Source organism: Drosophila montana, unplaced genomic scaffold, assembly GCF_035044405.1.
Source record: "Drosophila montana isolate Dmon_TW-CO22-7 unplaced genomic scaffold, ASM3504440v1 contig_753_1, whole genome shotgun sequence".
NCBI lineage: Eukaryota > Metazoa > Arthropoda > Insecta > Diptera > Drosophilidae > Drosophila > Drosophila montana.
In genome coordinates this window covers 55,358-82,569 of record NW_026999053.1, presented here as the reverse complement: position 1 = coordinate 82,569, position 27,212 = coordinate 55,358, and the positions used below count along the sequence as shown (strand labels likewise).

Genomic DNA, 27,212 nt, shown 5'->3' with positions numbered 1-27,212 from the left:
TACATACGGACAGACGGGCGGACGGATGGACAGACAGACGGACATGGCTAAATCGAGTCGGCTGTTGATGCTGATCAAGAATATATGTATATACTTTATGGGGTCGGAGATGCTTCCTTCTGCCTGTTACATACATTTGCACAAATACAATATACCCTGTTTACCCATATTTAATGGGCTCAGGGTATAACAAGTAAGAGGTTCTAGTCGGGAGCTCCCGACTAGGGGATACCCTGAACCCTCTTCTTCCAATACCAAATGCAGCTCGCGCTACGCTTTCGTTTGATTTAGTAGTAATAAATTAAAATGAAAATAAAAAAAAAATTGTTCCCTTGGCAGGGTTCGAACTCGCAACTAACCACACCACTTACCGCTGCCTCTACTCAACGGCCACACCAATAATTGAGCTTTAATGAGAAAAAAACCAATTAAAATAGCAGCACAGAAAACAATTCAATCGCAATTGCAATGCTGTTGATAGAATTCAAAGCAGACGCGCATGAATGTGTGTGTGTGTACTTGTATACAGAAAGTCTTGGAATTTCCGCTGCAGCTATGCTGTTAACACGTGCGCACATAACTTTTGTGTTTCTCAACCGATCCTAATGAAATTTTCGACAGTACATCTTATTGTAGAATAGAATAAAGAATATTTGTGTATTCTCAAAAATGAAATTGCATATAAATTGTGGCTTAAATTGATGGGCAATCCAAGTTGGATAATTAACTTGATTTATAGCTTTAAGGTGGTACCGGGGAGGTGGCGATAGGTATAAAATGAAAGATACTTGATATATATATACTATTCTAGAATCTACATGTCAAGTTTGGTGACTCTAGCTCTTATTATTTACCAAAATTGCTTTAAAAAAAGGATTTCGATATCGATTTTTATCGATTACTTGAAAACGGGGCAAGTTATCGACTATCGTAAACAAACTGGATCTGCGCGGGCATTATTAGGACCTACAGCTAAACAGGCAGAAGGAAGCATCTCCGACCCCATAAAGTATATATATTCTTGATCAGCATCAACCGCCGAGTCGATTTAGCCATGTCCGTCTGTCCGTCCGTCCGCCTGTCCGTATGTATGAACGCAAGGATCTCAGAACCTATAGGAGTTAGAGACTTGAAATTTTAGCTGTAGGTCCTCCTAGTCCCCGCGCAGATCGAGTTTCGGCGAATAATATGAGCTAGAGTCACCAAAATTTACATATAGCTTCTAGAATCTCTATATATAAAACTGTTTGTCCTGACTGACTGACTGGTGATCAACGCACAGCCCAAACCGTAAGAGCTAGGAAGCTGAAATTTTCACTGTAGTTACCTTATGTGATGTAGGTGCACGTTCAGACGGGGTTTCGGGAAATTCCACTCGCAAGGGTGGAAAAATCGCGAAAAACTTTTGTATGTAACTTTTTTGTTTACCATCCGATCGGCCTCAAAATTATTTTCAAATGTCTTTTTTCAAACTCATTTGAGGGGTGTTTCACACTTTTCGCATTCAAACTTCTTCGGGGGGAATGCCATTTAAAAGCTCTACATAAGAACTTAATAAATACGTATTTCAGCGATTTGGGAAATTCCACCCGCAACAGTGGTAAATTGGCGGAAAACGGTTGTATGAAAGTTTTTTGTTTACCATCCGATCGGCCCCAAACTTATTTTCAAAGATCTTTGTTCAAATTCATTTGAGGGGTGTTTCACACTTTTAGGAAAATCCATTCCTCCTTGGTGGAAATGGAGGCCAAAGATCCAAAGATTTGGTGGATGACGTTTTGTGTTCAAATTTATTTCCAAAGATCTATAAGAAAAATCATTTGAGACGTGTTTCACATTTTTCGCAAAATCGAAACTCCTTCGGTGGAAAATGCATTTCATAGTTTTTTTTGGTGGATTTTAAGTTTGTTTATTTTATAACATACGTGCCACGGGCAAGGCCGGGTTATACCCGCTAGTAGTATATATATATGTATATCAAGTATCTTTCATTTTATAGCAATCGCCTGTCGGAAGAAGAGGGTTCAGGGTATCACCTAGTCGGGAGCTCCCGACTAGAACCTCTTACTTGTTTTATACTGTTTTTTCTGGAACCAATCGACTGTGTAAAAACATAATTAGGTGTATTTTATTAATAATAGTACAGTACGACCTCGCTCAACGCAACCTATTAAAATTTGGCCAGTTGCGAAAACTGAGGTGGTTGGAAAAACCGAGGGAAAATTTTCTGTTGGCCACGAGACCTATTTCCAAAAAGAAATGCCTTTGCTAACCATTAAAATTAAAGTAAATCGAATAATTCTGTGTTCAAAGCACGGGTTTCATTTTACTTTATTTGTTTTTTGGAAAATTGGGAAATTGTGGTCTGTACTTTTTTACAATTTATACATTTCTGAACAGCTGTTTCGCGAAGATCTTGAAGTTTGAAAATGTCATTTAGTGGGAGTTCCGTCTGTTCAGCCTATTTAATGCAGGTGGTAAAACAATTAATAACAGTTTGCAATTTAATTTTCGGTGAAGCCACAACAATATCAATGGTGCTTTCGGCTGCACTTTCGATTTCATCCACTTCGCTTGCAGTTGAAGACTCGTCGAGTTACGTTTTCATAAATCCAGTCAATTATTTCATTATTAAAAATTGAGTTTTCGGCTGTAACTTCACGAAGATGATCGAAAACAGTTGCAATCATTGATTGTTAATGGAGTAGTTCATGTCTTATAATTTTTAACGGCAAATTATCAGTCCATTGATCATTAGAATAAACCAACATATTCCAGCACTTTTTTATAGCATTAGATGACACTTTACCCCATGCATTAGAAAGCAAACAAACTGCATGCCACAAGTTAAATGCTTTGATTTTGCTTTCCATACTTCGTCCTTCACTTCCGATTAAATGAGACAAGAGACTTTTTTGTAGTAGAGTTTTGTTAAGTTTATAACATTTTGGTCCATTGGCTGAAGAATAGCAGTGCAGTTAGGTGGAAAGCACATGATGGAGATCATTCCGTCGTCACTTCTTAAGTATGTGAATACAAATTTGGGATATGTAGGTGCATGATCAGCGCTAAAAAATTAACAAAATTGATTTCTTTGCCAGCAAAAGCCAGAGCTGTGAATAACAACACATTCAAATATGCTGTTATGCATGTATATTCACACACATACAAACATAATTAGGTGCACGGCCCTCATAGAGCCGAAGCTGAGAGTACATTCTATTTTTAGATTTTCGCTCTTTCGGCTGTGAGAGCGCAATGATACTGATTTCGTTTTCGTTCTCAAATTTCAAAAAGCAAGCTGCATAGTAGCATTTTGTTGTATGGCGTTACTCATCTAAGTGTTTATATTGTCTTTGGTTCAGGGTCTGTCTATCAGGTCGGGCACTCTCGACTAGAGCACGCTTAGTTGCTTTGGAAGATCATATTATAAATATAACTTTAGATGTGGAGTTAAAGATAGATCGGATAGATTTAAATTTTCATGTAGTTATGCATGCATAATTCACACATACAAACATAGGTGCTTGCTAGCCGTTGGCTGAACAAGAACTTCTCTCGAGCATACACTGTCCAAAAACAAAAGTGAAATAAATTTATGTGTGATATTTTCTTAACATAGTTATTGCACAAGTTGCGCCTTGTAAAAAAATTATTTTATTCTTAATTTTTCCTGCAAAATTTTAAGTTAGTATCTAGGGTAATGTATCATTTAAATAAAGCATGCATTTCATGGATAAAGCAGAAGTACTTTGCGTCGATCGTAAGTTTAAAACTTTTCGCTCAATGTACTTCGAAAATGAAGCGACGCAAAGCACCATCGACCAGCTTTGCTGAAGGCAGGCTGGTGACGAACTTCGTTGCTCGTGTCAGCGCATCAGCAAGCCACGACTTCGGCATTCGTTCGTCTGAACGAACAGCCGTCGGCAGACATGTCGTGCGAACACTCAAACGCAAGATGAAACGTCAGGCATGCAATTTTTCGTCGCATGCAAATGTATGCGCGTTACTCATCTTGGTGTTTATATTGTCTTTGTTCAGGGTCTGTCTATCTAGTCGGGAACTCTCGACTAGAGCACATTTAGTTGCTTTGGAAGATCATATTATAAATATAACTTAAGATGTGGAGTTAAAGATAGAACGGATAGATTTAAATTTTCCACGCACAGGAAATAGGTGAAAAGGTTATATATACCATTTGAAGGACCAAAACACTCACAAATATACACTGGCAAGGAGATTTTAACATTTTGGAGACGCCCATTTCCCCAAAATTGAAAAAAAATGTAGCTTAAACTAGGCTTTATGATATGGTATATACACTGATTTAAATGCCATATTTATGCCGTTTAATAAAGATTCGACATAACACCTAGAAGTTATTAAGCATTATATTTCGAATAGCACGGCGCAGGCGAAAGAAGCAATGCTGTCGCTGCGTAAGGTAAACTGCGCACCAACAGCAACCACTTGAGTTTGAGTGTTATGCATAAATGCAACTTTAGGTACCTGCATAAACATTCTGGAGTTAATGTTGGGACAAATTGTGTGATTTGAATTATTGACCGAGGGTTACAGTGGATTTTATAGACGAGTACAGTCGACTACAGCGCTCTTTCTTGTTTGAACGCATTGAAATATGGTTAAAACGCTAAATTGGATTTGTGCAAATATATGTAACAGGCAGAAAGAGGCCTCTTTAAGAATGTAAGGTATATATATTCTTGATCAGGACGAGAAGCAGAGTCGATCTGACCATTCCCATATGTGTGATGCAGACTCAACTAAGTAGCGACACTTAACGGCAGAAGACGCCCACTCTACATTTTCAACGGCCAGTGATTGAAAGAAATTTGATCTTGCGAAAGGGCTCGCTGAGTGCCCGCCTAAGAAAAGCATAAGGCGCTGCCAATGCTGCTGCTTTTACCGGATCTTTTATCGTTGGTATTTACAGTCATTTTAATTCCATATTTATGCTCTGAACATTTCAAAATGATCGGACTATAAATACCAATGCTATTTATGCTAAGAATACATTTCTTAAAGCGGAGAGCAATGGGAAGAAGCACAACTGCAGCGTAAGCTGCGTATGTATGTATAGAAGGTAGCTTAAATGTGTTTAAAGGTTATTAAGCGGGTTTTGGGAATCTGCTCTAGCTAGCACACCATATTGTCTCATTGACTTTGTTATTACCATTCAAAACGGGCCAAAGCAGGTATACTGTTTTCACAAAGCACACAGAAAAACCATAACCGTCCGAAAAAGGAAAAAATATTCCCTTGTTCGCGGTGGTCTTTAGAGCCAGAAGCTAAGGATTTCACTTAATTATAAGCGTCAATGGCATTTACGAATTTCATTTTCCATAGTTGCGAAAGGCTAAAAACATTCTGCAGTCTACAGTGTCGATTTGTGAAATAGCCAACAAGTAATGGCGCTAGTGGTCAGGTCCAGTACAATCACATTTTCATGGAGTAGAATGATAATGAATGGGAAAATATGCATACAAAATCTATGATTCGTGTTGTTACACGCCCCTCTTTCCCGTACTTAAGAACGTCCATGGCAGCCAACGAGCGACATTTCCTCTCATAGCCTGCTGTCTGGGCTCGGTTGGTAGTTCCGTCTCTAGAAATGCCCGCATGCCCAACTTGTTCTTGCTGTTACGTAAGTATTTTGTATACAATTAAAACATACCATTATCAGTTGTTACCGTTGACGACGCGTCGTGACAACTTTCTGCCTACATTGGCGTCTGCTCTGGATGATGTTGCAGCTCCTGCTGATTACTGTTCCTCCAACTCCAAAGTTAAAAGCCTATAATTTCAGCTTTTTGCCGTTATTTGTTTTTTACCGGTTATTAGACCCTGAACCCCATTGAAAATGGCTAAAAAGGGTATAATGTATTTGTGCAAATGTATGTAACAGGCAGAAGGAAGCATCTCCGACTCCATAAAGTATATAGGTATATTCTTGACCAGCATCAACAGCCGAGTCGATCAAGCCATGTCCGTGTGTCTGATCGTCCGTCCGTCGGTATGTATGAACGCAAGGATCTCAGAACCTTTAAGAGCTAGAGACTGAAATTTTAGCTGTAGGTCCTCCTAGTGCCCGCGCAGATCGAGTTTGTTTCCGATATTCGATAACTTACCCCGTTTCCAAGTAATCGATAAAAACCGACATCGAAATCCTGTTTTTTGAGCAATTGTGGTAAATAATAAGAGCTAGAGTCACCAAACGTGACATTTTGCTTCTAGAGTAGTACATATATATCAAGTATCTTTTATTTTATAGCTATCGCCACCTCCCCGCTATTACCGCAAAGCTATAAATCATGTTAGTAAACCAACTTGTATTGCCTACCTAATTAAGCCACAATTTAAATGCAATTGCCATTTTGAGAATACACGAATATTTTATAGTACAATAAGATCTACTACTGAAAATTTCATTACGATCGTTTAAGAAACACGAAAGAAAATGTGTGTTTGGCCAGCAAACACGTGCAGCAGCAAGTGCAAACTCCAAGAATTTCTGTATACATGTACACACACAAATTCATGCGCGTCTTCTTTGAATTCTATCAACATCATTGCAATTGCGATTATGTTGTTTTCTGTGCTGCTATTTTAATTCGCTTTTTCTCACTAAGACTTAATTATTGGTGTGGCTATTGAGTAGAGCCGTCGAAAAGTAGCGCGGCCAGTTACGAGTTCGAACCCTACCGAGAACACTTTTATATTGTATTTTTGGCTGGCGTGTTCGTTGCGTAGAGGCGGCAGCAAGTAATGCGGTCAGTTGCGAGTTCGAACCCTGCCTAGGGAACTTTTTTTTAAATTTATCTTAATATCTACTACAGCAAACGAGGGTTCAGGGTATCCCCTAGTCTGGAGCTCCCTACTAGAACCTCTTACTTGTTGTTATTGGGGTGGCGTGCTAAGTTTCCTGATCGGTACCTGCTGCACATTTCTTCCCTTCTAATGGCTTTTAATTTAATTTCCGACCTTCCAACTTTGTTCAGGGTATCCCCTAGTCGGGAGCTCCCGACTAGAACCTCTTACTTGTTTTTTGTTATGCCCTTGTAGAGGGTATTATAATTTAGTCATAAAATGTGTTACGCATAGAAGGAGACCCCATATAGTAATTATATTTTCGGTCAGCATCGACAGCCAAGTTGATATAACAATGTCCGACTGTTTTTTTATAAAACTATCGTCTTGATACTTTGCATAGGCCCGTCTTTATGTTGCAGGCCGGCCGGATCGGACCACTATATGTTATAGCTGTCTTGGGATCGATCGGTCGGTAAGTTCTTGTATAGAAAACTTTTTAATTTATTTATTACCCCAAACTCAGCATTTAGAAGTTTCTCTATGCTCCTCTCATCGCCACCGCAACACGAAACAAAAACGTTGCAAAGAAAAGCAATTAGCGAAATTAATTGCTTAAGTTTCGCTTTTAAGCCCACCCAAAACAATCAAAAACAGTGTAAAAGTGTCTAAAATAAAGAAAACCGTAAAAATTAAAACTGCAAATGTAAAACTTGCACACAAGCAAAAATTGGGAGCTGTCAAAGTCAGTGCTGCCAATAATAATGCAGAGTTGCCTACAAAAATAGCAGTCAGCTTAAGAAATTGTCAGGCTGCCATGGCAAGTGAAACCTCAAAATCAAAGTCGTCCCTGCTGCCCATACATACAGCACAAGCAGCAACACCTGCAACTCCAACAACATCCCACCACCAACTAATTCCGAATCCAACAGCAATCAAGTGCAGTCTCTTTCAGCCGAGCTGAATTCGAAACCTCCACAGCACGTCACTCCTGACATCGGCACGGATAACGCCATCACTAGCAACAGTAACCAAGGTAACCTTCAGCTAGCTGACTTTGATCCAGTTACGATTCAAAGACAACTGCAGCCGCGCAAACGCAAAGTTGCGAAGCAACTTTCTCCCCCTGCTCAGCGCAAACGTAAGAGCATTACAAATAAAAAGTCATCAGCTAGTTCTTTCCCGTTGCTCTCGAAAGCAACAAGCAACAGATTCCATGCACTGAGTAGCTAATCAGACGATGAATCAGCAGACGAGGATAGCGAAGATATGGAAAATATGTCCGTTGACTACGCAGACTCGCTCTCAAATCTCCTGGACGAGATTAAACAGCGCACCCAAAATGGCTGCGTGCAGAACAACTCAGCCGTAATCAGCGACTCGAAGCAGGAGGCCGACGTGAGCCCGGACGCTTGTACTATCAAAGCATGCGACAAAGCCACATTGCACTCAAATCCCGAGCATAGTTGCCCTACTCCTAATACAGGAATCCCTGACCAAAATAGGCGACAACTTGCGAAACCCAAGCCTCCTCCCATTTCTCTTCCGAGAATTAGCAATCTACCCTTTCTACTCGATCTGCTCCAAAAAAATAACGTCGACTTGAACAAAGTCGAACCAAAGACAATATAAACACTAAGATGAGTAACGCCGTACAACAAAATGCTACTATGCAGCTTGCTTTTTTGAAATTTGAGAACGAAAACGAAATCAGTATAAATGCGCTCTCACAGCCGAAAGAGCGAAAAGCTAAAAATAGAATGTATTCTGCGCTTCGGCTCTATGAGAGCCGTGCAAGCAATTATGTTTGCATGTGTGTTAGTATACGTACATAACAGCATATTTGAATGTGTTGTTATTCACAGCTCTGGCTTTAGCTGGCAAAGAAATCAATTTTGTTAGTTTTCTACCGCTGATCATGCACCTATCCCAAATTTGTATTCACATACGAATGCATGCTGTGTACTGAGGTTGGTTCCGTAAAATATCTGTCTTTTAAAGTCGTCGCAAATATTTGTATAATTTCTTTAAATTAAATGATGTATTATTTATTTTTATTTTATTAAAAAATAAAAGAGTGCATAAAATACAAATAGGGTAAATTAAATACGTCGGTAGCTAGTACGACCGGCGGAGAAAAAAATAATTTAAACAAAAAAAAAATTGATTAAATGAATCTTTGGGAACACAAAATTTGCGATCTTATTTCATTTCTTTTATTTCTTAAAAATAATTAATTAAAAAGTAAATTTATAGAAATTATATAAATATTTGCATCGACTTTAAAACCCTCAGTACACAACATGCATTCATATGTGAATACAAATTTCGAATAGGTCGTGCATGATCAGCGCTAGAAAACAAAATTTATTTCTCCACCAGCCAAAGCCAAGGCAGTGAATAACAACACATATACATATACATATTTTGATGTAGTTATGCATGCATAATTCACACATACAAACATATGTAGGTGCTTGCACGCCATTGTCCAAAAACAAAAGTGAAATAAATCTATGTGTGATATTTTCTTAACATAGTTATTGCACAAGTTGCGCCTTGTAAAAAAATTATTTTATTCTTAATTTTTCCTGCAAAATTTATCGTTAGTATCTAGGGTAATGTATCATTTAAATAAAGCATGCATTTCATGGATAAATCAGAAGTACTTTGCGTCGATCGTAAGTTTAAAACTTTTCGCTCAATGTACTTCGAAAACGAAGCGACGCAAAGCACCATCGACCAGCTTTGCTGAAGGCAGGCTGGCGACTAACTTCGTTGCTCGGGTCAGCATCAGCAAGCCGCGACTTCGGCATTCGTTCGTCTGGCAGAACGAATAGCCACTCGGCAGGCATGTCGTGCGAAAACTCAAACGCCAGATGAAACGCCAGGCATGAAATTTGTCGTCGCATGCAAATGTATGGGCGTTACTCGTCTTAGTGTTTATATTGTCTTTGTTCAGGGTCTGTCTATCTAGTCGGGAACTCTCGACTAGAGCACGCTTAGTTGCTTTGGAAGATCATATTATAAATATAAATATCGTGCATGATCAGCGCTAGAAAACAAAATTTATTTCTCCACCAGCCAAAGCCAAGGCAGTGAATAACAACACATATACATATACATATTTTGATGTAGTTATGCATGCATAATTCACACATACAAACATATGTAGGTGCTTGCACGCCATTGTCCAAAAACAAAAGTGAAATAAATCTATGTGTGATATTTTCTTAACATAGTTATTGCACAAGTTGCGCCTTGTAAAAAAATTATTTTATTCTTAATTTTTCCTTCAAAATTTATCGTTAGTATCTCGGGTAATGTATCATTTAAATAAAGCATGCACTTTATGGATAAAGCAGAAGAACTTTGCGTCGATCGTAAGTTTAAAACTTTTCTCTCAATGTACTTCGAAAACGAAGCGACGCAAAGCACTATCGACCAGCTTTGCTGAAGGCAGGCTGGCGACTAACTTCGTTGCTCGGGTCAGCATCAGCAAGCCGCGACTTCGGCATTCGTTCGTCTGGCTTTTGGAGAACGAATAGGCCACACAGCAAAATACTGCCGACAGAAGCACATCTGTGTCAAATGTGGGGAGCAGCACAAATCCGGGGACTGCACACGGCCCGACTTGGTTCGAGCGACCTGTGCCAACTGCGACCTGGAACACCCAGCCAACTACAAGGGCTGTGAGGCCTATCAGAGTTTCGTCAAACGAAACCAACGCAAGCCATCGATCCACCGCCATCAAGCAGTGGCAAGCTCTTCACGCCCTCTGGCCCCAACCTACAGCCCTACAACAGGCCACACATACGCCCAAGTCGCTCGTGTCAACAGTTCATGCAAGACGAATGGCCAACTGTTGGACAGTTCATCGCTCCCACACAGCACCTTCGGCAACGCCAATAACAAACGCCTCGCCAACGCCGTGGTGCTCAACAACAGCTTGGGCCACAAGAGTTACCCACAAATCGCACCGGAAGCCATCCTCCCATGGATTGAGTTCTCGAAGCAATCGAAGCTTTTTCAAGATGCAAGAGGCGAACATGCAGATGTATAATCGCATGCTCGAGCTCCTTAGCGCGCTTCTCTCAAAATGAGCACCCTCAGGGTCCTGTGCTGGAACGCGGGCGGCGTCCCAGCGAAAATCCATGACTTGCAACTCTGCATGCAGCTCCACAAGGTAGATATCGCACTTTTAAGCGAAACCCACATGCGTGATCTGGAGACTCCCCGCATTCCTGGGTACTCCTCCTACCCGGCAATCACCCCGCCCAACGACGCTGGGGTGGCGCAGCAATTCTTATCCGCAGTGGTATTTCGCACTTCCCCACGGCCCCCAAACGCGAAGCCGACCTGCAACTGGCCACTGCAATAGTCTCAACGGATTCTGGAGACGTCGAATTTGGGGCCATATATTACCAGCCCGGCTTCAGATGGACAGCCAATGAGCTCTGCCAGCGTTTCAGCACCCTCGATCCAAAGGGTGGTGATTGGAACGCACACCATCAGCTTTGGGGGGCAGGCCGCAGCAACGCCAGGGGACGTGAGCTCACCAATTTCATGCACGACGCGCGCTTTGAATGTCTAGCCACTGGCAGTCCCACGAGGTTCCCACCACAGACTGGCCGCAGACCCTCCTGCCTCGACTTTGCAATATACAGGGGTCTCCCACACTGGACGCTCAGCATTGAATCTCGCGCTGACCTGAGCTCCGACCACTTGCCGCTGGTAATTTCAATCAATACCGCCGCCAGACACTACCCAACGCTGGAAAGGATCATCGACAGGCAGACCAATATAAATGTCTTCAGCCGCAAGCTAAACGACATCATCTACCCGGACATGGATATAGCTTCCGCAGAGGACATCGACGACGCTCTTAACGGAATCACCGAAAAGGTACGGGCTGCAGCAGCTGAAGCCAAGCGTCCTCTACCCAGTCGATGCAGGCACCGCGACGGGCTATACAAACTCTCGCCGGACCTGTTAATCCTACTTAGGGAAAAAGAAGGCTTCGTAAGATCTGGTCGCGCACTCGACACCCCGGCGACATGGCGAACTGGCGCAGAATCGCTGACGAACTGCATCGGGAGCTTCAAGTGCAACTGGCAAGATATTTTGACGACAGGCGACACGTGGCACAAAACGCCCGGCGCCTGGTGCCGCTCAGACGCACACCAGGCTGCAACCTTTGCTGCCCACCTCGAGCAGCGATTCATGCCATTCAGCATGGCCACAGAAGACGAGATTGCCGAGACGAGAGCCGCTGTAGCCTCAGAAACAGAGCGAGACGCGCATGCCCTCGGACTGCCTTCGCGCACACTTCTTATGGTCTCATATGCCGACGACATCTGCGCAATGATCAGCGCCAGGTGCCCAATTGTTGCTGCAGATGCTGCGCAGGACTACCTGGACCTCCTTAGCAGCTGGGCTCGACGGTGGAACGTCAAACTAAGCCCTGCCAAAAGCACCACCGTGTGCTTCACAATTAGAAGAGGAGTACCGCCAGCGCTGAGGCTAAGCGGACTAACGCTTACCCAAGAAAGTGAAACAAAATACCTGGGCGTCACCCTTGATAAGCGCCTCAATTTCGCCAGCCACATTAGAGGAGCTTTGCAACGCTGTCGAAATAAGCTGACCAAGTTAAATTGGCTCCTCAACCCCCGCAGCAAACTTTCCCTTGCAAGTAAACGGCTTGTTTACTTACAAACTGTGGCACCCATCTGGCGATATGCCATACAGATCTGGGGCTTGGCTGCTGCATCCAACCGAAAAAGAGTTCAATCTCTCCAAAGCAAGACTCTGCGCAGGATGGCAGGAACCCCATTTTACGTGCGCAACAGCGTTCTACATAGAGACCTGAGGATCCCCTGGGTTGAAGAGCAAATAAGGACCCACTGCGCCCTCTATAACAACCGGCTAGCCACGCACGCCAATAGGCTCTCCAGCAACCTTCAAGGTGCCCGTCCCATCAAGAGATTAAGGAGGAGAACATTTGCCCACACACTACCCACCCAACTCCACCAACAACGCCCACCCATCCGCAGGGCAACGCGGAAATAATATAGACAAGATAGAGAATAGATACAGAAAATAGAACAACGAAACAAGTTTTTAAATTGTAAAAACATGGCGAATTGACAAAAGACATCATATGGTGCATAAGGCAAAATTAAATAAAAGAAAAAAAAACTAGGCTCCTCGTTTGTGTGCAAAATCTTATCAACACCGGACCTCTGTATTATATAGGTCCCATAGGAACGATCGGTCGAAACGTAGTTTCTGGTATGGAAACCCTTTTTATACAATTGCAGAGGGTATTATAATTATGTCGTGAAATGTGTAACGCATAGAAGGAGACATATCCGACCCCATATATTCTTGATCAGTATCAAAGCCGAGTCGATATAGCCATGTCCGTCCCTCTGTTTCTATGCGAACTAGTCTCTCAGTTTTAAAGATATCGTCATGAAACTTTGCAAAAGTGCCTTTATCTGTTGCGCGCAGTACATATGTCGAAACCGGCTGGATCGGATTACTATATCATTAAGCTGCCATCGGAACGATCGTTCTTAAATTGCAAAATATTCTGTTTTCTAAGATATTTGCATCAAACTGAGCATTTACGAGCTTCATTATTTTCACATTTCTGCATGAGAAAAATATCTACAAATAATCGGCATGCCAAAGATATCCTTTCTTTCTTGTTTTAAAATTATTGTTAATAATGATACTATAACAATTTAACTATTAAATGGGATAAAAAATAAGTATTAAGCTTAAGGATCTGGTTTTGGTAAAATAAGGATCAGGGTATACCATAGCCGACACTCTTGACTCTTTCTTACTTGATTTTGATGTTCGTTTGCCTTGTTTGACTCGTTTTTAACGGTGTGAAGTACAAACAATGTTGGTTCGCTTTCATGGAAACTTGTAATTTTCACACTTCCGACAATATGCAGATATGTGCGTACAAATGCATGTAGTTGCTTTTGCGCATTGGAAGTATAATAAAAAGAAAGGTAAAAAATACGCGTTTAATTAACTTTATGAATTGAAAGAGCAAAAATATATAAATCTGACTGCCGATTGTTAACCCAAATTAATACAATTAAATAGATCAGATTTACATTAAACCGAATATAAATTACATTATAAGTCGTTAGTGAACATTTTCAAAAAGTGTTAATACATAACTGTGACCACTTTATATATAAAGGTAAGCATCGAAACTAAGACTTAGATCTCTATATATAAAACTGTTTGTCCTGACTGACTGACTGAGTGGTGATCAACGCACAGCCCAAACCGTCAGAGCAAGGAAGCTGAAATGTTCACTGTAGTTACCTTATGTGGTAAAGGTGCACGTTAAGACGGGGTTTCGGGAAATTCCACCCGCAAGTGTGAGAAAATTGCAAAAACGCTTGTATAAAACTTTTTTGTTGACCACCCGATCTGCCTTAAACACGTTTTCAAAGATCTTTGTTCAAATTCATTTGAGGGGTGTTTCACAGTTTTAGAAAAATCCAATCCTCCTTGGTGAAAATGGGGGTCAAAGATATGTTGGGTGACCTTTCGTTCTGAAATTCATTTCCAAGGATCTATATAAAATATCCATAGCAAAATCCAAGCTTCCTTGGTGGAAAGTGCGATTCTAAGATTTTTTTGGTGAGGTTTTAAGCTTTGTCCGATTTGTTTCAATCTTATTTTCAAAGCTCTACATAAGAACTCAATGAATACGTGTTGCAGCGATTTGGGATATTTATCCGAAATTGGCGGAAAACGGTTGTATGAAACTTTTTTGTTTACCATCTGATCGGCCTCAAACTTATTTTCAAAGATCTTTGTTCAAATTCAATTGAGGTGTGTTTCACACTTTTCGAAAAATCCATTCCTCCTTGGTGAAAATGGGGGTCAAAGATTTGTGGGTGACGTTTCGAAATCAAATTCATTTCCAAAGATGTATATAATCATTTTAGACGTATTTCACACATTTCCCAGAATCCAAACTTCTTCGGTAGAAATGCGATTCAAAGATTATTTTGGCGAAGTTTTAAATTGTGTTCGATTTGCTTCAAACTTAAAAAGGTCTACATAAGAACTTAATGAATACGTGTTTGAGCGATTTGGGAATGTTTACCCTCAACAGAGGTAAATTGGCGAAAAACGGTTGTATGAAAGGTTTTTGTCTTCTTTGAGAGAATTTATTTTATACGTGCCACGGGCAAGGCCGTGGTATACTCGCTAGTTAACAATATAGTAATCAAACATTTATTAAAACCAGTAATCAGTTTTCTTTCAGCACGTTTAGCATAACCTTTTTTCGGTTGTTGTCAAAAAACTATACATATTGGGTGCAATTTATTTACAATAAGTAAATAATAATTAATACCAATTGATTGTTTTATTATCTTAATATATAAAACTGTTTATCATGACTGGTGATCAACACACAGCCCAAAGCCTAAGAGCTATGGAGCATAAGTGTAGAAAATTCGCGAAAAACGTTTGTATGAAAGTTTTTTGTTTACCATCCGAACGGCTTCAAAATCATTTTCAGAGATGCTTGTGAAAATTGATTTGAGATTAAATTTGATTCTTGGATGATATATGTGGATCGATGGTTGAATGGGCGATGTTTCGGGTGTAAGCTCATTCGCAAAAATTTATAAGAAAATTCATTGGAGACATGTTTTACACTTATCGCAAAATGTAGGCCTCCTCGATGGATAATGCGGGTCAAACATATTCTTAAGGAAAGTTAATTTTTCGTCTGCTCGAGCTTAAATTTACTCTTAAAGCCCTACATAAGAAATTAAAGAACGCGAGTTTCAGCAAATTTCTAAATTCCACCAAAAAGTTTATTTTTCGGGTTAAAGATTTACAACACAAAACTAACATGGACGAAAACCGTTGATTCCAACTACATGGACCTTAAACATATTTGCAAATAGAAGTGGAGTTTATGATAATATGAACAGAATAAACTTGGAGTAAAAGTAACACATAAACAAGTAAGAGGTTCTAGTCGGGAGCTCCCGACAAGGGTATACCCTGAACCGTCTTACCCCAACACAAAATGCAGCTCGTTTGCTTTAGTAATAATGATAAATTTAAAAAAAAAGTTCCCTTGATGCCTTCTCTACTCAACAGCCACACCAGCCAAAAAAAAAAAAAAATTCCTCCATAGGGTTCGAACTCGCTACATACTGCACCACTTGCCGCTGCCTCTACTCAAGAGCCGCACCAATAATTGGGCCGCACTGAGAACAAAACCAATTAAAATAGCAGCCCAGAAAACAATACAATCGCAATTGCAATGCTGTTGCTAGAATTCAAACACTAACCATACAATGCATAGACATGTCAAACAGCGGAATATTCGGATACCGATAAATCGTCAACGACTGAGCGGGTGTCCGCGACCATTTTAGTGTGCCCAGACAAAGTAAGACTGCTGAGAGTGGCTGCCGAACGTTCAGTATGAAGCCGCATCTCGCTCAGCGTACAACGTCGCTGCGGCTGATGCCTTTTCATAATATATGTATGTTAGTGCAGAGTTTGCCTCGCTCCCACTCATTGCTTTGCGCGCTTGTGTGCATCTCTTTCCCTCTGCATAGCTTCTCAAAAGCCCCGAGATCTAGAAACATACATATGTTTGTGTTGTGTGGATGTGCGTACAAGTAGATCGCGGCGTTTGTCGCGAGCCAAAGATTTTTTCTTCAATTGTGTGCCCTTTGTGCCTGTGGCATACATATTCAAATGCTCTATAATGTATTTCTTCGTCCAGTCAGGCATAATGAGAAGAATCTGATATATTTATATTTAATAAAAACTTAAATTACCCAAATGAAATATTTATATTTTATATTCTAATATTTTTGTTTTTAAACAGGAAACTAAATGCGTTTGATGCACAAACGTTCGCACATGCTTTTCAAATTGAGCACACCCAAAAAAAGCTTTTTCCTTGCAATTTGATGGAAATGAAAAAGCAGATGCTGAAGTTGGCAACAGTCGTACACACACACATAAAAACAACCATTTAAAACGAAAATGAACACATGACCCATTAAAAGATATCTTGAAGGGTGGGGGAAAATGGTTAAAAATGCATGCAACGCTGGAAGGGAAACAAGAAACAGTATGAAAGATTAAATGTGCAACTGAATTTAAAAAATGTTTTTCATACTAAAGGCGCGGATATGCGTATGCGTGCTTTTACCCAGTCGAACATATTTTATTGCATAGAGCAACGATTTGTCGGTGAGGTCAAGGGACAAACCATGTGGCGTTGCAATGACGCGAACATTTTGAAACCCATTAATATCCTTCATTTCCCATGACAATGCATTAATATTTGTATACTCTGTTATACCACAAAAAATTAATTAAAGGATATAATTTTCAATGACCTATCTGACCCTTTCTGGGCATCAATTTGCAATTTAGGTTTATTTTTAGTTGTTTCACACCCAAACTATAGAAAAGTTAGTTTATTATCGGAACAAGTTTTATTGTCAAAAGACCGACATCTTATAAAGTCTTGCCTTTTCGGACTTAAAACGCTGCGACGGATTCGGACTTCGATTTTTACACCTTTATGTTTTTCCGAACATTTAAGGATGTAAGCATTTCCGATCACATCAAATATTTATATTCTTGACCAGAATCACAAGATGAGACGATTAAGCCATGTTCGTCCGTCTGTATGAATGATTCGATCTCTGAAGTCGCTAATCTATTTAATTTCAAATGATCGATAGCTCACTTTGTTTTTAGAGAGTTACTCAATATGGGATATAGGCTCATGTGATATGCAAAGAATAAACATACTTCGGATTTTGGATACTTTACGAAATTCTCTTCAAAACTGAAAAAAAATAATTATTTTTTGAGGTAGTGTAGAGGAGCTACTGGCCGGGGTACAAATCTCAGTCTCATCAGGGCCAGCAAGTTACAAGACATTTGGTAATTTGCTAGGATGGATGGTTTAGAGGGGGGAGGAAGTGCTTCAAACAAATCATACCTCATACTACTTGCACGGGGTAGGGCAATGAACCCCTCCATGAAGTACATACACACAAAGCCAGGATTGTTCACACAGACGACGGGCAGAAGCCTCGAACCATACACACAGCCGGGATAGATCACGTAGGCGACGGGCAGTAGGTTCGAACCACACACAGCACGCTAGGCTAGGGAGAGGGGCTATGTCGAACATAATTAAGCATAAAACTAGAAAGCTTCATTGCAATCGTTTCTTTATTCATTCATTTCACATTCTATAGCTATTATACACTACCCTATTCTACTTCTCTATACAAAGGCCCTACGGCACTGCCTGGAGCCCTAGCGCTCCGCTACACACTCAAGGTTATATTCCTTGCTTCGCATTCTTCAACACGCGTCATTGAGTAATAAAGAGACAGAGGAGGCTTTTAGATCAACAGCTCTTTTCCAAATTACTTCATGAGCGATACCGAGTTTGCAAACAAAAATTGCAAATACAACACTCGGCTGTCTACAGCTACTTCTGCCGTTGCCCAAAAAATCAAAGACAACTCCAGAACATTTTCCTTAAGAACCAACAGCAAAAAGAATCAAAACAGACGGCCCGACAGTGACACAAGTAAGAGGTCCTAGTCGGGAGCTCCCGACTAGGAGATACCCTGAACCCTCTTCTCCCGACAGGTGTTAGGTATAAAATGAAAAATACTAGAAGCTATGTACATGTCAAGTTTGGTGACTCTAGCTCATATTATTTGCCGAAATTGCTCAAATAAGACGATTTCGATATCGACTTTTATCAATTTCTTGGAAACGGGGCAAGTTATCGACTATCAGAAACAAACTCGATCTGGGACTAAGAGGACCTACAGTTAAAATTTCAAGTCTCTAGCTCTTATAGGTTCTGAGATCCTTGCGTTCATACATACGGACGGACGGACAGACAGACTGACAGGGCTAGATCGACTCGGCTATAGATGCTGATCAAGAATATATATACTTTATGGGGTCGGAGATGCTTCCTTCTGCCTGTAACATACATTTGCACAAAATCAAACTGAAGAAATAAAGCTCATTTACCATAAGAAGCAACAACAAATTAGCTGCAAAACAACAACAGTGCCCAAGAAACCCCATTTTTTTTCATCTTCCGTTTTGATCGCTGAAATTCTGAAGCAAGATTATGAGGACATAGGAAACTCAGTGCAAAGAAAAGGGACAAATAATGCCACTGTGCTTTTTGCAGGTTTCTCTGTCGTTTTACAAGGCAGCGCGTAGAAACAACAATAACACGATTTGGGTTCTAATGTTGTTGCTACAGAGCCGAGTCTCGGCGCAAGTAGGTAGAAAATTCGAATTCCAGCAGGCCATGCCATTCAAATCAAAGGGTTACGCACACGGCGCGTCAACATTATATACTTTGACGTCACACTTCATAGAATTTTATTTCTTGTGATATTTAGTATATATTTCTACCTTTATTACGTACATTTAAATAATTTATTAATAGTGTCTTTAATAATAATCAATTTATTTAAAATTGTATAAATTTACTGCATGCAACGATCGCACACAAAAAGCCCTAGCCTTATAATTTAATGTTTGAAGATTATTTCATGCAACTGCGCTTCAAATGGTCCATCCGCTTAGTCCAATTTTGGCATACTCTTTCCAACATTTCGGCCGGTATCTCACGAATAAATGCTTCAATGTTGTCTTCCAATGCGTCAATTGATGCGGGCTTGTCTGTATAGACATAAGCTTTAACATAGCCCCACAAAAAATAGTCTAAAGGCGTTATATCGCACGATCTGGGTGGCCAATTGACCGGTCCCGAACGTGAAATAAAATGTTGAACGAACTCGTCTCTCAATAAGTCCATTGTTTCGCGTGCTGTGTGGCATGTGGCACCGTCTTGTTGAAACCACATGTCATGCAAGTCAAGCTCTTGCATTTTGGGCAAAAAAAGTTGGAAATCATCTCACGGTAGCGCTCACCATTCACAGTTACGTTACGATTCGCAGCATCTTTGAAGAAGTAGGGTCCAATGATGCCACCAGCCCATAAACCGCACCAAACTGTGACTTTTTCTGGATGCATTGGTAGCTTTTGCAATTCTTCTGGCTGATCTTCACTCCAAAATCGACAATTCTGCTTATTTACGTACCCATTGAGCCAAAAGTGAGCTTCGTCGCTGAACACAATTTTTCGATAAAAAAGTTGATTTTCGGCCAACTTTCCAAGAGCCCATTCACCAAAAAATCTGCGTTGCGGTACGTCGTTCGGCTTCAATTCTTGCACCAGCTGTATTTTGAAAGGCATTTTTCACATCTAAATCCTCCCACAAAATTTTCCACGTTGTTGAGTAATAGCCTCTGCCCACTGAACACATTTCTGAAAATGTCACATTTTTGCAAAATGTGTAAAATGCGGCCTATACGTTTCCCCATTAGAAAACACATTTCACACATTTTTCAAAAATGTCACATTTTTTAAAAATGTGTAAATTCGCCCCGAACATTTCGTGTATTTTGCGATGATCAATCGAGATTTCTATCGATGTCGTGAAAAATGTAAACATAAATCAGCTGATATTGCAACGAAGGCAAGCGGTAACTTTAAATTATAATTTTAAATTTTAATAGTCCCACAGTTTTTAACATTTAAAGTTGGCCAAATCCCGCAAAGAGTCAATTAAACGCAGACTCCACTTCGGGGCCGTATTATTTGACTTTTGGAAGGAAATCTGTGCGGCGCTTATGTAAATTAAAGCAACTCGATCAGCTGTTTATTTAAATAAGCGGTACTTTTGCCACTCACATGTTACCGAAAACCGGTGGAACACCAATATGTAAAACTTGAAAATGTGACATTTTTAAGCCCAGTGGAGAAAGGCTATAACAGAGGCCCAATTGCTGCGAACGGCGACGAATCGATAATTGATGGTCATCATTAACACTGGCCGATACAGCTGCGATATTTTCTTCAGTTCGCATTCTACGTAAGCGTGTTGGTGGTTTAATGTCCAATAATGTAAATTTGGTGCAAAATTTAGCCACAATAGCCCGAATAGCCGATTCAGTGGGTCGATTAAACTGACCATAAAATGGAAGAAGCGCGCGATGAACTTTCTTAACAGAGCACGCATTTTGATAATAAAATTCAATGATTTGCAAGCGTTGTTCGTTTGTAAGACGATTCATGGTTAAATTATAGACCAAACTGAACTTTGACAGTGAAACAAAACACGAAACGTGCGTCAGCTGTTTAAACCAGTGTTGCCAAAAAGATAATTGCTAAAAAATCACCCTTTACTTCCCTTGGCTTGATACATACATGTACACTTGCACCAAAATATGTGTGTTGAGACACATACGCCAACAACAATTAGTAGCTGCAGACAGCCGGCTGTTGTGTTTGCAACCTCGCAATCTTGCTTCACATTATTTGAAAATGAGCTTTTGATCCAAAAGCCTCCTCTGTATTTGTTTATTACTCTATGGAAGTTACCTAAAGAACTCGTCGTCCGTCTTTGAAAGTTTTAATTATAACTAAATCCATTCCATAATTACTTAATCAATAACCAATTATATAATAATTTTAAACATATTTGTTAAAGTTAACTACTTTTAAACCAAATTATAATAAAGAAACTTTGTAATTCTACATAGCCATAAAAAATCTACAAATTGTGGGCTCAACCGGGATTGCGCCAAGTTACAATTAAATTAATGAGACAAAAGTGAGTGAATTTAAAAGAACATCATCGTAAAGGTCGCTATAAAAGACGTGTAAAGTTGGAAAAACAGAGTTCAAAGTAAAGTGTGAGCGAGACAGCAACAGACGCTCCGTGAAATTCAATTCCGAGAAAATTTCTGGTGAAATTCGGACTTTGTGTGTATGCATTGCCAAAAGCGACGCAGACATAAGGAAAGAGAAGAGAGACGTAAAAAGTAATAGAAGACTGGAGCAGAGTTGGCGTTTTACTTTTACGCAGGCAGATGGGCCGGTGCGTAAGGAAAACCAACACGATCAAAGCAGCTGGTCATCTATGCGGAATGCAGGCAAGTTGGCCAAGGCGTGAAATAGACAACAGCAATTTCTTGGTACGCAGGCAAAGTGGTCGTGCGTATAAGAGGGCAGAGCAGTTGCGTAGCGACAGAGTACTTCAAGGGAGTGTTGGGAAACGTTCAAATCGTGCGGTGAGCTGGAGCTGCGCTGCAAAATAAAAAATCTTAATATTTGTGCTGACCTTATTAAATAAGAAAGTTTTCACGGACGGTGACACGAGACACGGAAGAAAATTAAAATTATTTGTTGGCAAAATTGTTTTATGTGCATCGACATTATTCATTTAGTTTTAACATTTTTATAACAGTTGAGAACAAATTCAAAAACAAACGGCCATTGGCACTGTTCAATACAAGATACAAAAGAGCAGCTGCTGTTGTTACTAATTAACAAACTGAAGCTGATGTGCTGAAAATTTACATCTAAGTATGTATATCAAATCTAAAAATAGTCAGTAAGAATAATTTGAAAATCTAAAATTGAAGTACCCGTATACAAATTTGTAGGATGGAGAGAAATGAGATTTTAAGACTTCGTGTCGATCAATTACGCGAAAAATTAACAGATTTGCAATTGACTTCTGCAGGACGCAAAGCTGAGCTGCAAGAAAGACTATTTGAACATTATGGCGTGAAAATAGAAGAAGAGATACAGCACCTTTGATGCAGAGTCCTGAAACAGCTAGGTCGTGGTTAACTCTGAAAGATGTTAACCGTAGCGTGTATAAATTTGATGGGTCGAATTCAAGAGATATTGAACAGTGGGTGAGTGAGTTAGAAGAATGCGCTATAACAGTACAGTAGAGCGACTTACAGTTATTTATCTATGCCAAACAGTTGCTTGAGTGTGCTGCTAAATCATTTATTCGTAGTCAGCGGGGTATGATTAACTGGGAGGTGCTAAAAAACGCCTTGAAAAAGTAATTTGAGGTAAGATTGGCAACATCAGAAGTTCATAGACGTTTGGGAAAGCGACATCAGGAAAAGGGCGAGTCATTACTAGAATTTTTATATGCGTTGATGGAAATAGCAAAATCTATCGATCTCGAGGATGAGAACTTGATTGACTATTTTATAGAAGGCATACTGGATTCTAGAACAAACAAGTCGCTATTGTATCAAACTCGAACAATCAAACAGTTGAAAGTTCAGATAGAAACCTATCAGAAAGTTCGTGGTTTTTGCGCACCGCCCAGTAAACATGGATCGACAATTGCAAAAAGAGAGACTACCGTGGGTCAATACTTTTAAGCAAATAAAAGCCGCAAATTTTTTAAATGTGGTGCCGACTTTTTTCTTGTCTTAAATGTGGTAAGCCAGGACACCGTTCCGTGCAGTGTAATGGTGAGAGCCACTATAAACAAGAACAAGAAAAATCGAATGCTGCCTGAGACGAAAAGTTGATGCTAAAGTCATTAGGCACATTCACTTCTTCTTGCTTAGATTGTGATTTGCAAAGGATTAGTGGATACCGGAGCGGACCTGTGCCTTATGCGTAGGTGTGTCTATCGGAATTTCGGAATCAGGCAGTTAACCGGATGTTCTAAGACTCTAACGGGTATAGCTGACAGCCACATTCTGACTTTTGGAAGCTTTAAAATACCCGTAAAGATTGACAATATTCAAATGAAAATCGAGTTACATGTTGTACCAGATGAGGATATAAGTTTCGAAGCAATTCTTGGCAGAACCATTATGAATTATGATGACTTGCAAGTGACTAAAAGGGGAACTGTATTAAAACTCAAAGTTGATGTAGAAAATAAAATGATCAGCGCTGACAATAGTTCTTGTTTTGAGCTGTTTAATGAGATTGAAAGTATGTGCATGTTAATTTTGGACCAAGACGCACATACTACCGAATTGGATTTGTCATATTTGAATAAGTTGCAAAATAAGAGGTTGGGGAACTAGAATATTCTTATGACCCAATTGGGAATCCTAGCTCTCCAATTGAGATGAAGATACATTTAATAGACGAGATGCCAGTATTTCAGCATTCGAGACGTATAGCCGTGTGTGATCAGAAAATTGTTGATGCGCAAGTCAAGGAATGCCTAGCGGAGAAAATTATCAAGTACCCAGTATATGGAAATATATCTCACCAGTTGTTTTAGTGGCCAAGAATAATGGCAGAAAACGTTTGTGCTGCGACTACCGTAAATTAAACGAAAAGGTGTTTCGTGATAATTTTCTTATGCCTCAAATGGATACCGTAATTGAAAAGCAGCAGGTTTGGTCAGTTTTTAGTGCATTAGGTTTGACAAATGGATTTTTCCACGTACCAGTTAAATCAGGCTCAAAAAAATATACTTCATTCGTGACACAAATTGGGCAGTATGAATTTGTATATGTGCCTTTCGGAATTTCAAACTCTCCAGCAGTGTTTACTAGATTTATAATGGCAGTTATGCGAGAATTAATCCAAAATAATGATGCGGTCGTTTATATGGAGGACGTCATTCCGAGCAGCAATGTTGATGAGGGCCATGTGAAGCCCAAAAGAGTGTTGCAAGTTGCAGGAAAGAATGGTCTACGCATAAATTGGTCGAAGTGTCAACTGTTGCAAGGGAAAGTTAGCTTCTTAGAGTATATAGTGCAACTGGGCACTATAACTCCGAGCAAGGTAAAGACCCAGGCTGTTGCAAATTTTCCGGTACCACGGGATAAAAAGGATATTCAAAAATTTTTGAGGATGACAGCCTTAACCAGTGGACCTGTATTAAAATTATATAATCCCAAGTTACAAACGGAAATTCACACGTATGCTAGCAAGTTTGGTTTTGGTGGAATATTGTTGCAGAAAGACCCAGAAGGCTGTTTGTTTCATCCTGTTCAGTATATGAGCCGTAAGACAAATGCAGCTGAAGAAAAGTACGATTCATACGAATTAGAAGTTCTTGCCATCATATCTGCTCTAATTTAATGGAGTGTGTACGTATTAGGCATAAAGTTTAAAATCATAACTGACTGCAATGCGATTACAATGACGATGAAGAAACAAGTAAGAGGTTCTAGTCGGGAGCTTTCGACTAGGGGATACCCTGAACCAAATGCAGCTCGCGCTACGCGCTCGTTTGTAGTTTAGTAGTAATAAAGATAAATTAAAAAAAAAGGTCCCTTGGCAGGGTTTGAACTCGCAACTGACCGCATTACTTGCTGCCGCCTCTACGCAACAGCCACAACAGCAAAAATAAAAAAAAAATAGTTTCCTCGGCAAGGTTCGAACTCGTAACTGACCGCGCTACTTTCCGCCGCCGTCTACTCAATAGCCAAAACAATAATTAAGTCTTAATGAGAAAAAGCGAACTAAAATAGCAGCACAGAAAACAATACAATCGCAATTGCAATGATGTTGATAGAATTCAAAGATGACGATCATGAATGTGTGTGTGTACATGTATACAGAAATTCTTGGAATTTGCGCTTACTGCTGCACGTGTTTGCAGGCCAAAACGCATTTTCTGTCATGTTTCTTAACCGATCTTGATGAAATTTTCAGTAGTAGATTTTATTGTACTATAAAATATTCGTGTATTCTCAAAATGACAATTGCATTTAAATTGTGGCTTAATAAGATAGGCAATACAAGTTGGCTTACTAACATGATTTATAGCTTTCCGGCGGTAGCGGGGAGGTGGCGATAGCTATAAAATGAAAGATACTTGATATATGTATATATACTATTCTAGAAGCTACACAGAACTGAGCGAGCTACTTTCCGCCGCCACTACTCAATAGCCACACCAATCATTGACATTTAATGAGAAAAAAACCAATTAAAATAGCAGCATAAAAAAACAATACAATCGCAACTGATATGCTGTTGATAGACTTCAATAAAGACGCGCATGAATGTGTGTTTGTAGATGTATACAAAAATTCTTGAAATTAGCGCTAGCTGCCCTAAACTCGTGGCCAGCCAAAAAACACGTTTTCTTTAATAACTTTTGTGTATTTTAACCGATCTTGATAAAATTTTCAACAGTAGATCTTATTGTGCTATACAATATTCGTGTATTTTCAAAAAGTCAATTGCATTTAGATTGTGGCTTTAATTGGTGGATAGTTCAAATTGGTTTATTTACATTATTTATAGCTATGTGGTTGTAGCGGGGAGGTGGCGACAGCTATAAAATTAAAGATTCTTGATATATATATACATATATGCTATTTTCAAGTTTGGTGACACGAGCTCATATTATTTATCAAAATTGCTCAAAAAACAGGATTTTGATTTCGGGTTGTATCGATTACTTGAAAACAGGGCAAGTTATCGACTATCGGAAATAAACTCGAACTGTGCGGGCACTAGGAGGGCCTACATTCTAAATTTTAAGTCTCTAGCTCTGAAAGGTTCTGAGATCCTTGCTTTTATACACACGGACAGACAGATGGACATGGCTAGATCAACTCGGCTGTTGATCGGCTGCTGATCAAGAATATATATACTTTATGGGGTCGGAGATGCTAGCTTCTGCCTGTTACATACATTTGCACAAATACATTATACCCTCTTTACCCATTTTCAATGGGTTCAGGGTATAAAAACAAGAGCCAAAGCCATATATATACAATGAAATTAATCAATACGTGTTTCATCAAATTCAAAGATCCTTGGGAGAATTTATTTAAAAGGTTTTTTTTTAAATCCACCGCTTTTTTTCGGCTTTAACACTCACCACAAAAGTAACATGGCCACAAAGTTTTAGGTATTTATTCGATGGACTTAAAAACGTAAAAAATAATTTGTATTTTATCGGAGACATTACCGGTCGTTATACGATCGATCGAAATAAAAGTCCATGTATGAAAAACTTTTTATACCCTGAACCCATTAAAAATGGGTAAAAAATGTACATAATGTACTTATGCAATTGTATGTAACACGCAGAAGGAAGCATCTTCGAACCCATAAGACATTTATATTCTTGATCAGCACCAATAGCCGAGTCGACCTAGCCATGCTCGCCAGTGCCCGCGAAGTACAAGTTTTTTCAAAAATCGATAACTTTTACCATTTGTGAAAAATCGATAAAAATCGATATAAAAATCCTGTTTTTCAGCAAATCTCCTAGGTTTTAAGAGCTAGTGTCACAAAACTTGACATGTAGTTTCTTAAATAGTATAGATATCAAGTATCTTCAATTTAATAGCAATCGTCACCCAATTGTGCAATTAGCCTTTTTAGAATATACTAACATTCTATAGCTTAATAAGATCTACATTTGAACATTTCATCAAGATCGGTTAAGAAACACAAAAGATATTTAAGAAAACGTGTGGGTATATTAATAC

General features: G+C 39.7%; 1 protein-coding gene across 1 annotated transcript in view; it reads left to right on the top strand.

Annotated features, from left to right (window-relative positions):
• LOC135439652 (carbonic anhydrase-related protein 10-like) overlaps positions 1-27,212 on the top strand; it is a gene marked incomplete at its 3' end in the record, with an annotated part of 122,499 nt that overhangs the window by 53,494 nt on the left and 41,793 nt on the right. The gene's annotated exons all lie outside the window — the stretch shown is intronic.